Consider the following 23195-nt stretch of genomic DNA (forward strand, 5'->3'; position numbering starts at 1 on the left):
AAATGTTTCGTATGCGTTTTAATGTCTCTCCCATTTTTTTCCTTTTCCGCCGTTTACGGCTCCCCTAAGTCAGCCAGACTCCATGTGCCGGCTGTTGTTGTTATTTGTAGTTATGTGTTCCACATGCTCTTTGGCTACAAATTGTCTGGTGACAAGATTAACACTTTAACGATAAAGGGGACTGCGTTGTTGTGATCCTGATTCGAGTTTTCCTATGGTGGCGCAGGCAAAAAAACGTATCTTCCAAGCTGGTTGAATGCTTTTATTCTTATTAATTCTTATTAAGGCATTTTTGTTGTGCAATTCTAAGTTGCTGATGAGATCTGCAGCGATGGACTGCACTTGACGCAGTTTTGAGACTATAGGCCTCTTCTTTTCGCCCAGAGTTAGCAAGTGGCGAATAGATGAAGCAACTGGTATAAATGAACTTATGTTGGCAACGCAAGAAGAGAGCTGTCTTAAATTGCATGTTTTGGTAAGGCAGTGCGCTATAATAGTCTAATGAGGTATAGTCATACTCGATAACTTTGTTGTTGCTTTCGCATGCAAATTTTTCGGCAAGTTAATCGAGCATACAGATAGCGAGCGGCCAAATGGCGAATAGAAGAGACCTTATATATGTACGTGCATAGTATATTGCATTATTATTATTTTGTAGTTAAAAAAATCTGCATTTCAATGCGTAGCAATTCATTTTGAAGCAAATATAAATACTTAAAAGAGAAGAGTAATCGTCTCTCTCAGCTGAGCCTTAACGCTCACCTACAGTTAAAACTGCGAACAATGTCGCTGAGCTAACAGAACATGTTATGTTAACAGGGATAGTCCTATTACAAATCAACAAATTCTTTTACATGCTTTCGGGAGAAATAACCCCACAACTACACCTTCTATAGATTATGTTAAAAAAGCTCTGTTAAAACAGAAATATCAGGTGGAAACCGCGAATTCCAATCTGAAAGCAAATCTGCGTTACCGAATGTCTTGCCATCACTGTTTTAACCTCAGCTGTCATTTCGTGGTTTCACAACTAAATTTTTAATTATAATAGCGATCTAATGTGCTTGATGCCATTTTGAAAATTAAATGTTAATACCAAAAATTGCCCGCATGAGAAAACGGGATAAAGTCAAAATATAAATTTGATAGATGTTAGGACACAGTTAGTAGAAAGGAGAAATGTGAGGAAAGGACGCAATTATTAAAACAAAAGCATGTACATTAATTTAGTTTTGGGTGACAGATTTTTCGTGCACAAAATTGTTTTTTATTTTTTATTTTCAGCAGAAATATGTATTTCCTTAGCAAGTGCATCACGCATATACAAATCCTTAAACCAAACAACGGGGTTCAACCTACATAAAAGAAGAAATGCAGATTGAAGATATCTCAATGATTTTTAAAGCGCGATGTGGCCTGCTTTTGTTAAATGCCCATAAACTCGGAAACGTGTCAAAATTGTGCAGCCTCTGCAATCTGAGCAAAGAAGAAAATGTGAAGCAGTTTATTGGAAGATGTTCTGTACTCGCTGAGTTTAGAAATATTTATTTATATTAGAAAATTCGGAATTAACAGAAATCAAAAGCGCATTATATAGAGAAAACGAAGAAAATTGGAGACAAATTTTAAAAGCATTTTAAATATTTAAATTTTGCGCAACATTTTTTTTAACATTTTATTTGCCCAGATATGCCACTAAAACACCATTCATTTTCCATTCATTCATTTTACCAACAGTATTTCTATTTTATACGTAATACATTCATAGCCAACACTTTAAGCGTTTGTTAATTTGCATTTAAAATGTTTAGGACTTTAAGTGTTTTGTATTCTTTTCAATGATATCTCAAACGTTTATGTTTCGATAATAATACATTTTGATTACTTAACATTCAAATGTCAATAAACCAAACTAGTTAATTTCATGAGATACAGTATGCAATCGTAAAACAGATATTTGAATATACATATGTACATAAATATTTAGCAGAAGTGTCGATTGTACGCATAAATTAAACCTATCGGCAGGTGGTGTTTGTTAGTGGTAGTGTGTGTTTGTTAGGCCGACGGTTATTTGCAGAGATCGATCAAACTTCGATTTTAGCCTTGGTACGTTCTGTCGCGAAATTTCCCCTATCGAGTGTGAACGGAGAGCTATGGTATATTGCTGCAGATCTGAGCTTGCGCTCACAAAAAGTGCAATTCCGCTATTTTCCCCCATGCGACAGTGCATAAATAAAAAGTCACTGCAATTTTGGAAGTTGGTCTAGATTGAAGGTAATATTTTGCCCATTTACTTTCATTCAGTTAGTATTCTATCTTTAGAAATGATATTAAAGCGCTCTAAGCACTTAACAACCCCAAGACGCACGGCACAAATACGAGGAGGAGTTCGGTAAAACAGTTAACAGAAGTGTATGCGCCAATTATTTATTTTTTAAGCGCTTAACAGCAAGTGACAACATAGAGCTGTAAACTTATATATTAAGTTAATAGTGTTCGAACGAAATGAGCAGCCAATGGTAGTTAAAATTTCGAATAGTGTTAATGGAAGCCTAAAAAAATATACATATACGAAAAAACTGAAATTTCTCTTCGAGAGTGGGCTAGATTTCGAATTCACAATAGAGCTAAAAAACATAGGATAACGAAGGTTCTGCTTTGCAGAAGAATCCAAGAGCAACCTATTTCCCGTTCCCACGACAGTCGGTTCTACGTTACCGGAACGACCCGGATTTACATATATCCGGCCAAGGACTGCCACTTCAGCAGCATTCCGCATATATGTATGAGGAATGCTTTTGCTGCTACAACAACAAACACAACTAACCTATTTCCACATTAATTTTTGAAAGTGTTCGAAATTGACTTTAGAGAACTTTTTCGTAGAATTTTATATTATGTCGAATCCGAATATACTAGAAATGATTTCGAAAAAAATCGTCGCATGCAAATTGACCCACCCTAGTGTGTACCATGTAGTACAATCCTTTGCTTTTTAATCTGGAGAGAATATTTTCAGTTGTAAAATGCCATATGCCTGTTGAAGGCAGAAAATTCTTGTTTTAAAAGTAAGAAGGAGTCAAGTTGTATATACAAACATCCGCTTCTTGTTTACTTTTCGAGATTTAACAGCTCAAGTGTTATTTATTGGAGACGAACTGTACATCCACATACATACATATCTACTTATATTTACAGCAAACTGATTAAAGCAGAAGAAAATGTCATTCCATAATTTCTTTCAACTACACGAAGAAGCATCAGCAGCTTGGCAACAACAAAAACTGACTAAGTAAAAGGTGACAAATAAATGTGAAAATGTCTAATTTTTAAAACCCTCAAGGATCATTCTTTAAGAAACTACCACAATTAAAAAAACATAAAAATTACAGATTGTGCATAATTAATAAAAGTACGTAAAAAGGAAGGTGATAACGAACACAGCAGAGCGCATAGCATATGAACGAAAGGATGACACATCAACGCACTGAGCCAACTAAAAGGCCACTCATATTTTTATTAGTTGACAAGATATGACTTTGCCTGCCCCAATCCTCCATGTGAGTTTGAATACGAGTGAAGAAGTGGAAAGAAAAGTGAAAACCAAAAAATTAATTATGTAAAAATTATGATGTTTGTGTGAGCAAAGCCGCTCGGAGCGGAGTGTCAGGGATGTCGAGCGATTTAAATGGTTTGCAAGCGCAATCATAAAATCACGGCCCAGCCAAGCCAACGCGGCTATCAATAAAATATGCATAAATATTACCACTAGCAGCAACAACTATTACTAAAACAGTAATAATAAAAGTGTAATAAAAATAAAAATGCACACAATTAATAATAACAGCAATAACAACAACAAGGCAAAGTAATGCGATGTGTGAAAGAAAATGCAAAAGCAGAGATTTTGTTTAAGTCAAGTGAGTGCAACGAAGCGTGAGAACTTGTTTGAAAAATTTCAAGAGAATGGAGGAGCATAAAAGGCGCTAAAAGCGCTTAGCAATAAAGAAGAATTAGAAGAGTTCATACCAAGCACGAAAGTTCGGTAACACATTTTTATCGACAGTCGGGTTTTAAGCAAACTTAAAATAATGTTTCTAGTAGGCCAGAATTTGTTATATATTTATTTTTCTAAGTTTTCTGGATCAGGGGAATCTTTCTACCGAGGGTCACTAGTAGACCCTCTGGAAGGCTATTAACACAATTGTAAGTCGCAAAGCGGCGTTGGGTTGGTGCGTGACTGTCATTCAGTAATACCAGGGTTCGAATCTTTGTGCATGAAACCACAATTTGATAAACAAGATTTTCTAATAGCGGTCGCCTCTCGGGAGGCAATGCCAAATCTCCGCGTGTATTCCTGCCGTGAAAAAAACGCCTCATAACAAGCCATGTGTTGCTCGAAGGTGGCAGTAAGCGGAACAACATCTAATGCGCACAGCACAAATTGGAAGAGGAGCCCGGTCAAACCCCGAATAAGCCACAAAACATATCAAATAGAGTTCAGAGATAAACTTTTGAGTGGGTCACAAAAAAATTAGTGGTAGTGCAAAATGCCCAACCCCGCTTCATAAGCATGACGATAATAATAAAGAAGGAGGCACAGGGCTCTCGAGTAAAAGTGTCTGTTTTAATGTACAAATGCGTACTACGTCAGTAAATGATTTCATGAGCTTATTGCGAATTGCAGAGGTTTATTTTGGGCGAATGAAATAATAAGCGACTTGCTTGGACAAGTATCTGTCAAGTGCTTCCTCATTTTTTTCAAGTCATTCTTTGATACTGTTTAGCCAGGATTTTTGAATTTAAGGGTTGCTCCATACACATCATAATAATAATAATAGACAATCCTATTTGCGATCTAAGAATATAATTTGTTTTTTTTTAGTTTTTTTCGACTTTGTGATTTTAGTTCATAAAATTCTACCCCATAAATTTGTTCATCAGATGGGGTTTGTCAGAGCGAGTCAGAGTCAGTGCTGGCTGACCAGACTACCAGAGGAAAAATCTCCACTTGAGATATAATGTTCATATATCCCTGATAGTAGCGTATCTTATCCTTCAATCTTGGCACCGGAATAACCCTGATGTATGTATAAGCGGCTAAGGTCTGCCGTAGGTAGTGTTTTCCAAGCGGAGATAGCTGCAAGTAAGAAAACAGTGGATTGGTTGCTTACTTCGGTAATTACTGCTCCTACAACCAAGTGTCAATTAGGGTCTTGGACTCGTTGATTGTGCAGTCGAGGAATATTTGACTTCTCTCTCGATTGCATCCAAATACTTCGGTTTTAAGCTCATTTGGGTTTCCGGTGACAGCGGCAAAGAGGGAAACTGCTGGGTTGATGAGCTGGCTAGACAGGGTATGCTCGAGACGGTTTCATCGCAAATGTGGGAATTGGAGTTCCCTTAAGAATCTGTGGTCTACTCCCGGAAAGATGGGCCTTGTGACAACTCCAGCGAGCGCTGGACTAGTGTGCCAACGTGCAAAGTCGAGAGATCCTTCGTGAGAGCGGGATCACTTGAGGGAACTTCCAAGACAAGCCGCAGTTCTCGAATTTGGCAGGTATCCTTACCGGACATTGTCCGTTAGGTATCCCTGCGGTGAGACTTGGGATTGCTTCAAGTCCGTTCTGCAGAAATTGTCTGGAGGACGAGGTGCAATCATCTTAGCACCTTCTTCTCAGCTGCCTGGCATCCGGATATTGCTACTACGTAAATGGCCACCGTTGGTCGTCATCCTCTAATCCAAAGCCCCTTCTTCCTTTTCGCCCCCTGTCTCGTTCCTTTTCTTCTCCTATCCCCGCTCCTCCGGTCCGGTATGGTATTTCAACGGACGAATTTTGAATATTTGTCCAAGGAGCCCCTCGCAAGGGCAGCCATTTATTCTAGCTTAAGGTCTGTCAATCCAGCTGCAGATCGCAGAAGTTAACGGGAAAGTTGTGTGTTGTCCAAAAATTTAAATCGTGAAATATTAATAAAAACAATATTTTGAGTGATATACATTTTTGTTGACCTTTACGCGTTTCACTGCTCATCTGTTTGTATACTGCAGCTGCTTAGTTCAGAAATGTCAAATATGATCGATTGAGGACGTCATTTGTAAAAATTATAAATGTTCCGTTAGAGTGATTAATTTTGCGCCATCTAGATGCAGTGGATATGTTGATCCAACGACTTGGCAATGATTTTCAGATCCACTTGAGGTATTCCAGATAAAATAAGAACCTCCATTTTCGTTGTGCGAAAGTTTACATCAATCTGATTTGAAATTATTACAAAACCAACATTCCATAATTAACACACTACAACAACAAAAGCAAATGAACAGCACATTTGAACCAAAATTAAAGACCTATGGTCATTTAATAAAAAAAAAAATTATTGGCGTGTACAGTTCTGTTAGGTGTTTGGCCGAGCTCCTCCTCCTATTTGTACGTCTTGATGTTGTTCCACAATTGGAGGGACCTACAAGTTTAAGCCGACTTTGAACGGAAGATATTTTTTATGAGGAGTTTCTTTCATGCGATTGGAAACTTGGAACTTTTACGCCATTGCTCAGTACTGCATTTTCGGTGCCCTGTTAGACATCAAACGACAGTAGATAAATATGTACATATGTATGTATGTATATGATATCTTTACAGGAGTTCATTTTCCAACCCATTTCTATTAAATTGGTTTAGTGGCACAATTGAAGTTTTGAGTCTATTGTTGTCCTCTAATTTAGCGAGACTCTCAAGAGTTCCGGATTAAGTGCAAGTATACTTAAAAAACGTGTTGCTTCGACGGGGGGAAAAATATAGAAAAATTAGTGTTAGATGAGTTGGTTCTAGAGAGTCGTTAGTAAACCTATTTGAATAGCCCGGCTTTGGTGCCATCTCCTATCAGCTTGTCTATAGTAAAATTGCCTAAGTATTTGAGTGTCATGCGGCATACCAATGAGTTGATCTTTTCAGGAAGTATCTGCCAGATAATGAGTTTATGAATAAAACCATTCAATTTCTGATTTTTGTTCTCCATCAAAATCACATTCCCATTTACGTCCGTAGTATATTTGCACTCACTCATGCTTTACAGTCAAATATCAAGTCTTGTGATTTTTTAATGTTTTGACAAATCCCGCATTCTCCCAGCTTCGTGCTCACTTGCCAGCGAACACGTGACGATCGTTCGTTGTTAAGCCACTCAACTGAATTTAATTCTTTGTAATATTTCCAAGCTAATGCATTTATTCGAAAAAATTAAAAAAATTAAAAAAGTACATACATACAAACATAGATATAAGCCCGAAGACAAAACAGCAACAAAATGCTTTTAGCAAACAAAAAACTTATTAAACGAGCGTCAAGTTGCGCCAAAAGCAACAACAAGCAACGCTTTGCACACCACACTGACAGTAAAAGCAACAACAGCAAATAACCATTGCCTTGCGACACATTTATGAATTAATTCCTCGTCAATGAATTTTGAACTTCATTCAGCTACAAAATATTTTGACGAAGCTCATTCAAAACAAAAATAAAATAAAACGAAGAGCAGAAAGTAAGTTTCCAAGAGCAGGGCTTGAAAGCAAAAAACACAGAGCTTCGAACGAAAAAATAAGCTTATGAACACATACGACCACCCACAAAGCGCCATTGCGCGTTTAGCCGATCATAAATCTTTACGAACGTTTTTTGGAACTTCGCGTTTTTTTAAACCGTTTGCAGTTGTTTTTGTTTTGGGTTGCATATTTTTTATGCTGGGTATTTACAATTTTTTTAGTGAATTATTTAACACTTTTTTAACTTCTTTCTTAACACGAAGTGACATTTAATGGACTTTGCTTAGATAGCTTTTTGTTTTGTTTTTTTATTGGTTTTTTGTTTTTTATAGGTTTACTTCTCCTATAGTCCAGAGCCAAGGCACTGAACTGGAACCTACAAGGGAGCAAAGGTCGCGGTCGACCAAAAAGCACTTGGAGAAAGTCCATGCTGCGCGAACTAGCAGATGCCGACATCTCATGGGACGGTGCAAAAACAACAGCACAGAACCGTGTACGACAGAAGAGTCTTGTCGAGGCCCTATGCTCCCGAGAGGAGTGAACAAGGAAAAAAAGAACTTCTCCTATAGTGCACTTGACGGTGGACTTGTAGGTGATTCTTCGTTTAATGAATCCTTTCCTGACTTTTTTCCAATATTTAACTGCACTCTTTTTATGTCCTTTGGGTGATGGTCTCAAGCAATCTAAGCACCTCAAAAGCGATAGATGCATAACTCACTAACTCAAAATAAAAATAAATAAATAAATAATTGGCACTAACACCATTTTTGAGTGATTGGCCGAGATCGTCTTCCTCTTTGCGTTATGCGCCTTGATGTTGTTCCGCAAATAGAGGGACCCCAAAAGTTTTAAGCCGACTCCAGAAGGCAAATGCTCTTTATGAGGACCCCTTTTCATGGCAGCAATACACTCGGAGGTTTTCCATTGCCTGCCGAGGGGCGAGTACATTTGGAAAAACACTTTTTCTATTATTTGATGGTTCATGTCCAGAGATCCAAATCTATGCACTTCCGAAAGGTAATCACGCATCAACCCATACGGCTTCGGCGGCCGCACCAACTCAAAATACCAGAACAATTAAACACAACCAATCACAAAATCCTAACATCTATCAAGTAATAATGGCACTTTACGGCTGAACTCTACGCAAGTAGAAAAGACGAACTGAGAAAATTCCGAGGGAGAAAAGCTTTAGGGATGGAACGTCTCCTTTGCTGTACGTGGTTTTCGACAGGTTTTACTTAGACTCATGACAAGTGTGAGTCGTCTGGGTATGTTAGGTTAGGTTAGATGATTGCCTCGAAGAATGGAGGTACCTCCATACTCCAAAAGATAAAAAGAAAAACTATGAAACACACAAAACAGCAAAGGGAATAAAGTAAGAGTAACGCCGATAATCGAACGATGTCGTGAGGAATAACAGATGGAGAAACCTTGCGTGCTGCATGTTAAGAAATTCCCAAAGGCAGATAAGCTTCTGAGGCGAAGTTGAGAAATGAGAGGCAATATGTCTGATTTGTAGCCAAAGCAGGACAGCTGAGGAGTAGATGCTGAGTTGGTTCTACCACAACAACTTGCAGGCTGTTACAAGCCGAAGTAATGTTGAGTCTAACCGCATGGCTTCTTATCGAATAGTGTCCGATTAAGACGCCCACGAGAGTTTAGAGTTGAGAATTTATGTAATAGATTTGGAAGAAGAGTGTGCATCAGGGGGTAAGATTAGTTGGTCGCCTCCGAATTTCCGACGGAGCCTTGCCAGTAGGCGACAGCTGTCCATGATATGGTCGATTGCTTAGTCTCTGGAGGAATTTTAGACAAATCCATACACGAGTCTCGAAATTAAATTGTTAGAGGAGCGAAGGAGATCAAAAAGGGAACCAGCAATAGACGTATTTTTTGTTTGAGATTTCTACGTAGCGATCATAAATAAACTTTGTATGACACTGACGAATGGAAATTACTATTTATTCATTGCGGCGTGCTCCTTGATTTTGTTCCACAAATGGTCGGACCTACAGGTTTTAAGACGACTCCAAACGGCAGATATATTTTGTGAGGCGAGAAATACAGTCGGAGGTTTTCCATTGCCTGCCGAAGGGCGAGCGCTTTTAGGAAATACGTTTTCCATCAGACTCCAGAGACTCGAACTTTTGCACCTCCGAATCGTGGTCACCTACCAACACATTCGGCTGCAGCGATCGCAAAAAACTAAAGCGTCAATGATTATTATCATCCAATTTCGTTGAAATTACTTCAAACTCTCAATCTTTGCTTATAGATTTTGAGAGTCTAGTGACCATGTCTAGGAAAAAACTCATGGCTATGCCAGCCTATTACTGCGACAAACCCAAACTCTCGAAGATGACTGACTATATCATCCCGACGGTAACATTCAATAGAAGTTTTGCCACTCTTTTTCCATGTAGGAAAGAATGGAATAAGGCATTCTCACTAAACAACTTCGACACTACAGTCTATACAGCTGGCAGTAAAATGGATTGTGGTATTAGAGATGGTATATATTCTTATATATAGACTTAAAATTGAAAAATCTGTGCGTCTCCCTACTGCTTGTAGTATCTTTCAGGTGGAAGTACTGACAATTGGGGAAGCTTTTAGGTTACTTATCGCAGATCCCTCTTTTAAGGGCAATAACGCTATTCTTTCGGATAGCCAAGCTGCAATCCTCTAAACTGCGGCGACAACAGCCTCTAAACTGGTGGAACAAAGCAGGAATAGCCTTACCACCTTGAGCGAAAAGCATGAAGTTACCTTTATCTGGGTCCCGGGACATCGGAGCAATGAAGTTAATGAAAAAGCAGATGAACTGGCAAAAAGAGGATCTGCCATGACTAACGATCTGGTAGAACGGGATTCTCACCATTAGGTGCAGTCAAGAATACAATTTCCCTAAAATACCTCCGAATGGCGGATTGTAGATGGAGAGACCAGACGAAATGCAAAATTAGCAGAACGTTATGGCCCACCTACAACCTAAAACAGTCATCAACATTGATAAACATGAAACGACGGGACGCCTGGAGACTAACGACAGTCATAACCGGCTTTTGGTCTGTGGCAGAACAAGCAGCCAAAATGGGCATCGCTCACAACGCATTGAATTGAATTGAATTGAATTTGAAAAGGTCGAGCCAAGGAGCACTAGGAGATTTGGTGGCTCCTAAAACATTCAGGCTAAAAAGCCCATTGTATTTAAAGCTCTGGAAAGGGGGTAGATAGTCAAGGAGGGAGGGAGAAAAGTATCATAGAAAGAGATAGGAAAGAATAGAGACAGAGATAGAGATAGTTAGTCCTGTGAGAATTTTCCAGATTCTTTGGCAAATCTGTAAATATCCTCCAGTTTTAGAGAACGAATATTACTCATTCTCATGACATCGGAACCCAATACTCGTAGTCGCGCTCTAGCAAAGGCAGGACACTCACAGAGAAAGTGCTCAGTGCTATCCGCCTCCTCCAAGCATGACAGGCATACCGGGTCCTCGATGATTCCAATGGTGGTCATATGCTGACCCCATGGGTTGTGTCCTGTAATGATGCCGACCATCAACCGAATGTCTTTCCTTCTAAGTTTTAGTAGAAAGTTTGACAGTTTTCTGTTCGGACTTGTCACAAAACACTTTGCAGTTCTGCAGCGTTCTAGACCGGACCATCGCTCTTTATGTAGATTGCTTACATAATCGTTGATCCAGTTCTTGATTCCTGCGGGACTGATTCCGATTATTGGCTCTGGCCCCTGTGGGGGCACCGCTGATCCACGGTTGGCCAATTCGTCGGCAATTTCGTTTCCTTGAACACCGGAGTGTCCCGGAACCCATATAAGTACAAGCCTGTTTTGTCTTGCGACAGAATTAAGCTTCTTCTTACATTCTTGAACAATCTTTGAGGTTTGCTTCGCGTTCTCCAGGGCCTTCAATGCAGCCTGACTGTCACTGAAGACTCCAATCTGTTTCCCGCTCCATCTCCTCTCGATTATCCATTCGGCTACTTTTAGGATAGCAAAAACTTCTGTTTGGAAAACAGTTGCCATTTCCCCCATAGCGTAGTGATACTTATTACTATCGTTTAAGTACCATCCGGCTCCAGACCCTATTTCAGTCTTGGACCCATCGGTAAAGAAAATATCCGTCAAACCTCCCTGCATGCCTCCTGGATCTGACATCAAATTTCATTCCGAATGAAACTGTGGGTATCAGGTCATCTTTAGGTGCCAAAAACAGTGGATACAGCTCCGACAGCAACTTAAAGATTTCTGTGTGTCCCGAAGTTCCATCTTCGTGCCAGAAACCATATTTATGGAGTCTACACATTGCTGCTATTGCTTCCTGTTGTATCTTAAGATCCAGGGGGAGCAAATCAAGCATAGCATTTAGGGCATCTCCAGAGGTTGTACTCATGGCACCCGTGATGCATAAACATACACTTCTTTGCAGCCTGTATAGTTCCCGGATTGTGGACTTAACCATGCTCCGTCGCCACCAGACCACAGAAGCGTAAGTGATGATTGGTCTGATAAGTGCCGTGCATATCCATAGGACCACAGCAGGTTTCAGACCCCAAGTTTTGCCAAAGGCTCTACGGCATTGCTGAAAAATCTTCAATGCACGATTCACCTTCAGTGAAACGTGTGTCTCCCAAGTCAGCTTCTTATCCAAGATTACTCCTAGATATTTAACTTCGTTGGAAAGACCAAGTGTCACACCTTTCAGTGTTGGAAGACTGAGTCCATCCAATTTCCGTTTTCTCGTAAACAAGACTATAGTTGTTTTGTTCGGATTAACGGAAAGACCTTGTCTCATGCACCAATCATCGATTTTGTCAAGAATCCTCTGCACTTTCGTGCAAAGCCTCCTTAAGGATTTATCCGATGTTAGCGCACAGACGTCGTCCGCATATGCTTGGACGTGAAAGCCGAGTTCCTGCATCTCCACTAATAGGGAGTCTACGACGAAGCACCACAGCAGCGGAGAAAGAACACCCCCTTGGGGACATCCTTGCTTGGCCCTGACTGTGATTTGTTCGTCGTCGCTCCCACCAGCGGTTAACAGCCTCTCAGAGAGCATGGAGTATATCCATTTTATAATGGCTTGATTAACTCCGTGTCGTTCGGCAGAAGAACATATCGAGCCGAAAGTGGCATTAGTGGCATCGTCAGCTTCCAGCCCAGCTTCAATCTTGCTAACAAGATCGTGTAAGGCTGATTCACATGATTTTCCACTCTGGTAAGCGTGTTGATTTCTACTAAGTGGACTTCTCGGCAATACCCCCACTCGAATATGTTTCTCCACCACTCGTTCCAGACTTTTCAACATGAACGATGTCAAATTGATTGGTCTAAAACTTTTTGCTAGGGAATAGTCATCTTTTCCTGGTTTTGGAATAAATACTACTCTTACGCGTCGCCATTGGGATGGTATATAACCAAATGCAAGACAGGCTGTGAAGATCCTTTTCAGGGCCTCAATCAGCCTGTCTCCTCCTTTTTTAAGCATTGCTGGATATATTCCGTCAGGTCCAGGGGACTTAAAGTTCTCAAAGGAAGATAAGGAAAACCTTATCGATTCCCTTGTCACTATCCGACTAGCAATATACCAGCTGTACCTAGAGGTTCCACCGTTGCCACCGTTGTTGTTCATGCCACTCTCAACTTCAGAGAAAGTTCTACTACCCGGAAAGTGGGTTTCGAGTAGAGCATTAAACGTTTCCGATTTGGAATGTCACAGCTGCAAACAACCGGAGAAAAAGGAAACAATCCATTTCATCTGTGAATGCCCTGCCCTATGGAAGGACAGAATGTTAACGCTGGGCAAACCGCTGTTCGAGAGTATCGACCAACTGTCGGGCTTCGATGTCAACAACCTGATAAGGTTCCCGAACTGCATAGATTGGACATAGTCATGCTGCTAATAACTGGTGAACGAGTTGGTAACGAGGATGTGGCAACAAAATGGTGCGAAAGCGCTAGTTGGATTCTGGACGAATCACCACTTAAACAACCAACCAAACAGGGGCCAAAAGCAAAAACAAAGTATGCACTTTCCTCTAGTTGTTTTTGCTCAATTTCTTATACTCTTTTTTTATATACTTATACATCGATTTAAATATGGCTCGGGCCGGAAAAAGTCAACTCTGAATATTTCAATAGTTAAGATGAAATTTTCAGAAAAGTTCGTAACCCATATAATTTTGATGAACTTGATTAGGAAATAGCAACCAAAGAGAAATTGTGAAACCTGTGGGACTGGTATAAAATCTCTGTATTTTTTATTCCTTTGTTTGCTTGTCTTTTCTGCTTCCTTTATATCCTTTTTATAACGTCTTTACACCAACTACTGCTTGCCTTCCTCAACGAGGAAAAACTTTCTTATTTCACTCGTTTGCATTATAAAACTAACCAGATGTTTATGGGAACAGAAATACTTACGATTATATGTATACGGGTATGTATATTTGTGCACTCGTATTTGTATTTATTTTATGAAATGCAATCAGTGGAAAGTGGAAAGGGCATATGTACATACAGATAGTCATGTTAAACCAATACAAAAACAAACTCATATAATTTTATTAACACATACACACATATATATGTATATGTGTAAGTATGTAGATGCGTTAGTGTTGGTAAGCCTACATTAAACTTCTGCTTTTGCTATTCATTTTGGCCATTTACGCTTTTCTTTGCTATTTCATTTGGTGTTTGTGTGCGTTCGTACCTAAGTCGATGTGTGTCTCTTTTTTGTTGTTAATAAGTGTTGCCAAAAACGTAGACAAAATGGTAATTTGATATACAATTTTCGTTGTACTCATTTTCGTTGTTTCGCCTTTTATTTCTAGTCTTTTGGACTGAAACTCGTATTGCGCCACTTTGGAAGAAGGAAGACTTTGTGGCATTTGGTGCTTACATAAGGATGTATGTATGAATGTAACGGGTATTTTTTTAAGAGCTTGAGCACAGAAATATTGTTAAAATAATAATAAACTTAAACTTTAAATAATAATAAATAACAGAAATATTGTTGAAATGATTTTGTTTTATTTTTTATTATAATCTGGCAGATAATTTCATCGCATTTATTTTTTTGGAAATTACATCCGGCATACGTCCGCCGTGGCCACGAGTTACATGGTTCATTCGATCAGTTCAATTTTTCACTACTTTTTCCAATAAATCTGGCCGTATGGCTTTGAATATTGCAATAAATCGATTGTTAAGTGCGTTTTATGTCAAGTTGCCCCGTCTTGTTGGAACTAAATATCGCCTATATTTAGCTGATTAATTTTTGGAAATAAAAAAGCAGTCGGCATGGCTCAAAAGCGGCCATTCAACGTAATGCTTCCTCATTTCAAAAGAAATAAGGACTGATGATGCCGCCAGTGCTTTATGAACTTCGAGAACAGGTTAAGTTTTATTTTATTTTATTTTTCAAAGTAAATCTCCACTATTTGGAAGCGTTGTTCTGACGTTAAGCGATTCATGATGATTTGCCAAACTTTACCGAACAGAAATGTCAACACAGTTTGCCATTCTCAGCTATCAAACCACAGTTATCGATATCGAAAGATCTCAACCAGCTATAAAACACCCGATACATATGTAAATTTATATGTATGAGTACGTCACTAAGTTATGTAACACACATACATATATATCTTTTAGATTTCGATGTTGTATATGTGTGCACATATATACGTACACTAGCGGATCCAGATATTTATTAAATGGGGGTTCGTTCAATTTTTTCGTTATGTTTTGAAGTAAATTTTTTATTTTATTTATAGAGTAAGCATTAAATGGTTTCAAGGTATCAAGGTTTAATTTAAAATTTTAATAAAATTTAAGAAAATTATGCTATAGCTTCATTTAGCTCTGGGATTGATCAAAAGGCCTCACATTTTATATTTAGTGCTGGAATATTATTGTATTTATACAAAGTTTTGCCACCATTAAGACTAAGTTTTATAATTTGTGTAAATGGCGTCGAGCGTCAATAATATTTGACACTATGAACTAGACAGCTGCAGTGTGCAACAGCCAAGCGGAAGGAGTAAAGGTCAAAATAAAGATTTCCATCACTTCAAAAACAATTTTTTTATTTAGTAAAGAAGTTATTCAAATTAATTTAAATTTAATTATTACGATATACGGAACTTATTCTTCGACATACTCATACTCACACAAAGCTTTGGGATTTATTACAATGAAAATCACATAATTTGTTTCTTTAGCTCTGAAATTTGTGGACTTATTAAGCATTTTGGAGCTTCAAAACCAAGAACGAGTGGGACAAATGTTTCGCAATCAGCTTTAGGAAGATTTAATGTGTATTCCTTATTATCAGAATAGAGCTGAAAGCAAAGTCACCAGAGAGATCTGAAGCGAAGAGGTTTGAAAAACAGATTTTACCTCTAATAGAAATGATAAATAAATAAAAGAATATTTACATCCATGGTTTTTGACAATTGCTTTATGTTGGCTAAAATTTCTTAAAATGGTACAAAAATTAGTTGTATACTCATAATACTAAAAAAGCCGAGACGAAATCTTAGATCCGTTTTTTCGTCGCCCTCTTTCATCCACAGCGGCTCGAATGGCATTTCAAGGAATGGAGAGAGTAATTTGAGTTTCTCTATTGCCCGAGAACACTCAGACTTTTTCTTCGGGTAAGTTTCTCATTGGACAATTTCCCCTTTTTTATATCATTTTATAATTTCTACGTTTTATTCTGCCAGTAAGGAAACATAAATATCTTTTTCGAGTTTTGAGGGCATTCAATAGGGGGGTTTTGAGTACAAATCTTCACAATCTACCACAAATTATATCCCATCACAAATTATGTTTAACCAATAAATTTTGCGTTAATTTTTGATGATTTTTTTGTGTACGATGTTGAGAATTTTCTACCATCGGCGCGAAATAACAATAATAACTAATAATAGAGAACGATTTTGAGTCGAAAATCATCATGAGCCACGAGGCGCATTTCCACTTAAGCAGTTACGTTAATAAGCAAAACCTTTGTTTTTACGGCACTGAAAATCCATGTGTGATGCACGTAGAGCCACTACATCCACTCAAAGTCTCTGTGTGGTGCGGCGTTCATGCGGACGAAGTGATTGGGTCGTATTTTTTTAGGAGGTCATTGGTAATATGGTCAATGTTACTGCAGAACGCCACAGGGCCATGATAAACTACTTCTTACTGCTGAAATAGAGCGAGCGAAGCTTGTGCTTTCAGCAAAACGATACAGCCGTACACACAGCACGGACCACAATGGTTATTATCAAGGAAGCATTTCCTGGTCGCGTAATCTCCTGTTTGGCGAGTTGGCATGGCCAGCAAGATCACCCGATTTATCCATACCAGAATTCTTTCTTTCGCCAAAAAGCCTCAGACAATCGCAACTTTTTTAATATTCGACACGTATGTGAACAGATATCACCGGAAATATTACGGAAAAGCATAGAAAAGGCAATGAAGCGTGCATAAGAGGGTTTCCGGCCTCTTGATAGATATCATCTTTTGAACTTAGCGGAAAAACTTTAAAGGTTCAAATAAATATTTCCATTACTCAAAATCTTTTTTTTTATTTTGTAAAAAAGTTATTTGAAAACAAAATTGGAGAAAGACAAATTGATTAATTTTGCGCCACCCTGTATAGAAAGTTTTCGAACAAGTGCGTCCATGTACGTATTAGGATGGCCCAAACACATTTTTTTTCATGCTTGGCCCTAAACTTTAATTTTATTTAATATTTACCCGTTTCGCCAACTTTCACAATAAAATAAAAATTTAAATTTGGAAACCTTGAATAATATTATATTTTAGACTTATTTCTATTTATTACTTTTATACTGTCAGCGTCAAAAAAGTGCATGCCACATATTGACAAGTTTTGACAATTTATTTATTAATTTTTCAATTTCAATAATTTTTTTTTTATTTAAATATGATTCATACTACAACAAAAACCATATAATGCAAAGTCTAAAATTGTTTACAAATTTCAACTTTTTACTCAGAATCTAAATTAGATAAAATCTTAGAGCTAGTGAGCTATAAAACTCATTGAATTTTGGTATAATAAAATGCAATTTCAAGTGGATCAAAAGTCGCATTGATTTTTAAGAATTTTTTTCCGGCGGTCTTATGTATTTTCTCCATTTAACACTTGCTCGACATTTTATTTAATATTTTTTGTATTTTTATTAATGAAATTTTGAACTTCATTCAATAATATAAAAGCGTTCCCTGAGAACGTCGCCCTGAGACCTGAATTAATTCGCAAAAATGCAGCTTAATTACAGCTATTTTAAGAAAAAAATGTGGGCGGATAAGGAATAATCGTTTGAAGGCATACGATTCGGCGAAGCAGATAGGTTTTTTGATATTGATTTAGGATTTCTTCTAAACGTAAATTTTCGAATCCTGGGTCTTAAGTGAAACTTTGACGTCCTTACGTCCTTTACAAAAAATCTGAATAAATCTAAAATGTAGATTTACTATAACTAACCTCTTCAAACATATCGATTTTTTCATGGGTACAAAAAGAAACTGTAATATTTTCGACCAGTATTCATTTATTGAAGTGTTGGAGATAAACATTTTGACGACAGCGAATATCGTAGACGATGTAACACTGGGCTCTTGAAAGCAGAGGAAGAGGAAGGCATCCTTTGCGTTGGAAAGATCAGGTGAAGGTTTGGCGTCACTTGTTACGACCAACTGGCGCGTTTCATTAAACTCAGCCAAAATTGCTCAAGCGCCAATAGCGCCAATCAAGAAGAAGAAGTTTCAGAAAAGCACTTTTCAGGGAGAAATGGGTTGCAAATCGCATTGGAAGCTTTAAAATAATCAGCTGCTTGTCCCATTATGGGGGCTTTAGCCCTCGAAATCGACCTCTGCGCTTCTGCCCTGTTTCGAAATTTATATGCATACATAAATACATACACATGCACATGCATATATGCGCGCATGGATGGAAAATGGACTGCATATTTTTTTATAGCCAACTTTTGCCAAAGTAAATAACTTCCACAATTTGCCCCAAGCATGAAATATCGATTTCTGATATGCCTATATGTAAGTCAATGCATCATAAATACATACATACATATGTATGTATGTATATAAATACATAAGCATAATATATGTTTAGCGTACAAATATAAGAAAATGTGGCTAGTCTGAGCTGTATTTAATGTCTGATCTAAAATTACTACTATTGAAAATCTAATCTTAGAAAATAACATTTAAGAATTTTTTTTGAATACTTTTCTGAGATTTTAAAATTGTATGTACATATGGATGTATCTGCAAACATCCTCACACTAACATTCCTCTGATAATTTAAGCTAAAAGCATATTTTAGCATATACATGTTCTAATATAATATTTTGTTTTAGATAAGTAAAATTTTTCCTCTCAACACAAATTTGTTCAGTAAATGTGTTTGCTTTTTCACAGCGGCGCTAAACACGCCTTAACAAAAACAAGGCGCCGCACACTGGAGTGCTAGCAAATGGAGCTCAGCCAACCAACACACATACGCCTGTCAATCAGCGGTACTGCGCTCATTACTGACCTCAAAGAGGACATTTGAATGCAGTTAAACGATTGGAAGTACATACATGCGTACCAATGCACACATATTTACTATATAAAGATAGTGGTTTGAAAGAAGTTAAAGAAAGTCATAAGCGAAGAGAGATATTCGCTTATAGGTACATACATACATACATGTGTAGATTTATCATTGCCGTCGGATCTGTTTGACGTGCATCCGAAAGGACGTCGCAGAGAGGAGCCAAGTTGGTCAATTTTACTTGTTTTTTTTTTGTTTGTGATCTTTGATCTTTCGGCCTTTCCTTCTTGAACACATATTTGAATTTATTTTGCAAATATTTATTTAGAAGCGAAGCAGATGTTTTATTTAAATCAATATTGAAAGGAAAATTTATTTTTGACAAAAGTCAACTAAATATGTATGCATGTATGTGTGTTATGTGGTTATGTAGGAGTGTTTCTAAATTGAATATGATGTGGAAAGCGAAAAAGTGTGTTGTTTTTGGAAATAGCCAGGGTGGTGACTTAAATCTTCCGAGTTTGCATTGGAATCTGAAATAATTACTGTGATTGATATAATGAGACTAGTATAAAGATATTCAGTTGAATATTTAGTGGATGTATAGAGAAGGAAAAATTATATGCGGGTGTACTTTGAATCGATGGAAATGCAGTTTCAGTTGAAAATGCAGTGAAATACATGTAGTTAAGTTTCAAGGGTCGGTGTTGATTTTGAATAAAATACAATTTTTAAAAAAATTATTGTTTTTTCTCTTTATTATGATAATACTAATAAGAACAAAATATCGGACAAATGGCCGCCGCGGCTTCGGCGGCACACCTCCAAAAACTACCAAATACAAATAGTTCCTTATCTAAAGGGTGGTTAAGTTTTAAGGGCCGGTATTGATTTTGAATAAAACACAATTTTTTTAGGAAATTATTGTCATTTCTCTTTATTATGATAATATTGGTATGGCTCAATCACATATGGAACAAAATATCGGCCAAATGGCCGCCGCGGCTTCGGCGGCACACTTCTGTCCGATGGTCCAAATTTTCGATGACTTTGGGGCATAATTGAGTTCTATGCCGTTAATGTGCCGAATTATCCCATCCTTTAGCTCTGGTTGCTGGCTTATCGACGTACACCTTTTTTTTTCAAATAACCCCAAAGAAAGAAGTCCAACGGTGTCGTTGACGTTTAGGTGTGGTTCACATTCAACATCGGCCCTTGAAATTTAGCCACCCTTTATAAATATCGTATTGTATTATGAATAAAAGAGATTAAGACTAATTAATATGTTATTGATATTTTTTAAGAAGTTTGTCTACTCTTTTTCAATATCTTTTCCTTAAACTGCTTCAAAAAATTCTGAAAAACTACATTTTGAAAGCAAAAAATTATGTTCGTTTTGAACTTAGCATACTTTATCTTGGAATGATGGAACGACTTCAGTAGAAAATGTAGTACTTTTATTAGTTATTTGTAATTTAAGAGGTAAATACTTTTTCTATTTGATTTTAGGTCGAAAGGTCGAAAAGAAAATTTAAATAGCCCAAAATTATTTCTTTTATTTATTAAAAAGGTTATTCAAACACAAAATTGGATGATTAATTTTGCGCCATCTTTCAAGATGAGACGTCGAATTGTACTTCATATAATGTTTGCGTGGATTTTCGATCGTCCATTTTCGATTTTTTTTTTTACATATTGACAACTTACAATGATTTTTCTAAACTTTCCAACGAAATAAAAAAGAACGGCTAAAATAAATAAAATATTCACTGTGACATTGACCCCTAATAAGCTGTTAAAGCGGAAATTTACTAACTACTCATCTCAACCCTGACCATTCTGACTAAGTGCAGACCTTCTGCCCCAAGTAGATAGATGAAGACGCGCAAGGGAGGGTCGATAGATACTATATACTAATACGTTTGAAAATTGAACTTAATTAGACAAAATGGAATTTTTTCAATATAACTGCGGCCAGCTCTTGTTACGGCTAATAACATTATTATTTTTATTAATCTACTGCGCATAGTGACCAACAGACCAACAGACCCATAATTGTGCAAATCCTGCAGAGATACCCTATATTTTAGGCTTTTTAGAAAATTTAGCTCATTCTGGGGTTTATTGTTCCATAAATTTTTCGAATGCACGGCAAAACCACCAAAAAGGAGTAGCCTTTTTCTGCCTAGTACAGAAATATGTTCTGAATTTTCAGTGCCCATTTCACAGAATCGACAGATGATGGTCTCACAAAAAAACCAATTTTGTTTAAGGTAAATCCTTAAAGATACCTGTAAAATTTAGAAAAAAAATTTTTTTTTTTCACAAAATCTTAATATAATTCTTTAAGAATATGTCAAAAAAATTTTATAACGTAAATTTAAGTATTTCTTATATTATAGATCGTCAACCGTGACGACTCTATTCTTTGCGTTCGAGCGCTTTCAAACTTTAGACGCGTTTTTCTCAAAACTATATTTTTCGAATTGGCGTACACGATAACTCGAAAAGTTATTGACCGATCTCCTGGAAATTTGCCACACATCTTTTTTATGATATTGCTTTCTATGTGAATTCACAATTTTTCGAAAAAATAATTATTTCGAAGCAAAAATAGTAAGAAAATTCGTCCCAAAATAAATTTTGTTTTAATTTAAGTTCTTAATTCATATAGAAATTATGACATTAATAAACAAAAAAAAATTGTGGCCTTTTGTATTCTGGTCAGTGACGCCGATGCTACAATGGCCGCCGATTGAGACGCCCCGCTGCGACCTTTCTGGAAGAAGTGAGTGTACATCCGCCATTTTAAATAATTGAAATAAAAAAAAACTTATGTTATTTTAAAGTATAAAAAACTGTATGCCAATTTTGAAAAAAATATATTGACTTCTTCATTTTAAATAATTTTAATGAAAATCAGGAAAAATATGGCCATTTACAGGTCCCCTTACATGATATCTCAACCACTATGGCGCCTGTAAAGTATTCAGTTAAAAATCTTAAGCTGAACGAAAGTAGGTTATCAGAAATTCCTGTGTCCGGTGGAAGGAATTGTTTTGCTTGGAGCTGACCGATAGAATTCCCCCAGTGTTCAACTAAATTTCTCTCCTTTCAATTTCTGAAAAATTCGATAATTTGGCCATTTAAAAGTCCACAGAACTGCTGAGTAACACATTGTTTTTTAGCTGCTGTTTTATATGATTTTTTTAGCTAGATGATCAGCCATTTCATTTTGCTCATCTCCCTCATCTCCAGGAACCTAATCTAACCATACTGTGTTGAAGTTCCCTAATGTGTTAAGCAGGTTCAGGCAGTCATTTATCATTTTGAGGGGATTACAGTTTATGGAAGCGCTTTCAAAGCCGCCTGACCATCTGAAAGTATGTAAAGGGTGGGTAAATTTCAAGGGTCGATATTGAATGTGAACCACACCTAAACGTCACCGACACCGTTAGACTTCTTTCTTTGGGGTTATTTGAAGGAAAAGGTGTACGTCGATAAGCCAGCAACAATTCAAGAGCTAAAGGATGAGATAATTCGGCACATTCGGCGCATAGAACCTCAATTATGCCTCAGTGTTATCGAAAATTTGGACCATCGAATGGAGGTGTGCCGCCGAGGCCGCGGCGGCCATTTGGCCGATTTTGTTCCATACGTAATTGAGCCATACCAATATTATCATAATAAAGAGAAATGACAATAATTTCCTAAAATTGTATTTTACTCAAAATCAAAACTTAACCACCCTTTATATGTGAGTTCCTCCCATTTTCCTACGGAGACATTCTCTCAAATATATCTCAATGGCATTTATATCAGTTTGGAAGAGTGTTGGGTAAAAACACATTCGAATCGATGTTTTGAACTTAGACCCATTAATTCCCCCGGTGTTGTACCATCACCATCTTCTAATTCCGAGCCATCAGTAAACCATTTCTGGGAGCCAGGTTTGTGGGTGATAGAATTATTTCTACAGGCCGTGCGTTCTTTAATACTCGTAAGAACTTGAGTGTTCTTCGCCCTATAAATGATAGGATTATGTCGGA

General features: G+C 37.4%; 1 protein-coding gene and 1 long non-coding RNA gene across 5 annotated transcripts in view; one reads left to right on the forward strand and one right to left on the reverse strand.

The window, feature by feature from the left end:
• LOC128868495 (uncharacterized) overlaps positions 1 to 14567 on the forward strand; it is a 39471-nt gene extending 24904 nt beyond the window's left edge. For 3 of the 4 annotated variants that reach the window (XR_008455127.1, XR_008455128.1, XR_008455129.1), the window contains exon 4: positions 14399 to 14567. This is a non-coding gene — a long non-coding RNA (uncharacterized LOC128868495). Of the gene's footprint in view, positions 1 to 2984; positions 3072 to 3201; positions 3303 to 3395; positions 3924 to 14398 lie in introns of those variants that run through there. The other variant, XR_008455130.1, reaches the window with a different exon arrangement.
• Positions 1 to 23195, reverse strand: part of LOC128868494 (protein sine oculis) — a 117226-nt gene that overhangs the window by 34335 nt on the left and 59696 nt on the right. The window lies entirely within an intron of this gene.

Source organism: Anastrepha ludens, chromosome 6 (assembly GCF_028408465.1).
Source record: "Anastrepha ludens isolate Willacy chromosome 6, idAnaLude1.1, whole genome shotgun sequence".
Classification (NCBI taxonomy): Eukaryota; Metazoa; Arthropoda; class Insecta; order Diptera; family Tephritidae; genus Anastrepha; species Anastrepha ludens.